Source organism: Galeopterus variegatus, unplaced genomic scaffold, assembly GCF_000696425.1.
Source record: "Galeopterus variegatus unplaced genomic scaffold, G_variegatus-3.0.2 Scaffold7716, whole genome shotgun sequence".
NCBI lineage: Eukaryota > Metazoa > Chordata > Mammalia > Dermoptera > Cynocephalidae > Galeopterus > Galeopterus variegatus.
In genome coordinates this window covers 68,820-69,816 of record NW_007733827.1, presented here as the reverse complement: position 1 = coordinate 69,816, position 997 = coordinate 68,820, and positions in this window count along the sequence as shown.

Below are 997 nucleotides of genomic sequence, written 5' to 3'. Positions count from 1 at the left end.
TCCCAATCAATCCAGCCCCAGATAAGACTTTATTGCTAAACATTTAGGGAATAAATAAATAATACCAACTCTACACAAACGTTTCTAAAAGATAAAAATAAAAGAGAAGGGAATGCTTCACGCTCATTCTGTGATGACAGCATTGCCCTGATACCAAAACCAGATAAAGAAATCACATGGCAGATACAGAACATTTCTTCTGGACATAGACACAAAAACTGTTAATGAAATTTCAGCAAATCAAATTCAATAATATATAAAAAGGATACTAGATCATGTAAGGCTTATCCAAGGGAAAAAAGAAAAACCATATCATCATTTCATAGATGCAGGAAAAGTATTTGAAAAACGGGACAACATTGATTCCAGATTTAAAAAAACAAAACAAAAAACTCTCTGCAAACTAGAAGTATAAGGGAACTTCCTCGACCTGATGAACTCTATGAAGGCCTCTTTTCTGTCTATACTCACTCCCCAGGAGATCCCATCTAGTCTCACAGTTTTATCACTTCCATTCTGATGATCCCACATTCACATCTCTACCCCACACCTCTGAACTATGGATTCCCACCCCCCCAGCTGTCTATTTTAACATCTCTCCAATGTCTAATGGGCATCTCAAACTCAACATTTCCAGACAGAACTGAGTTCCCAACCCCCACGTTTCTGTGTTCCCCTGTGGTGTGAGGCCTAAAATTAAGGCCCAATATTATGTGCTGCCTTGACATCTAGTGAAATGGGGAGGACTTGAATGGCCTAACTGCGAGTTTCCATCCCCACTCTGCTCCCTTGGATAAGGCCCCCTAACTAAACAAGTCTCCATATTAAGAGTCAGGAGTAGTTCCTGCCAGCCTGTGGAATTGCTCAAACACGCTAATCACATCCTTCTGTGGGAACCAGGAGTCACCCCACCCTCTTGATACTACAAAGCCTGCCTCTCACAATCCCTGGTTGTTCACTCTATCCCAAGTGCAACCCCCACGTGTTCCTGTGCAGT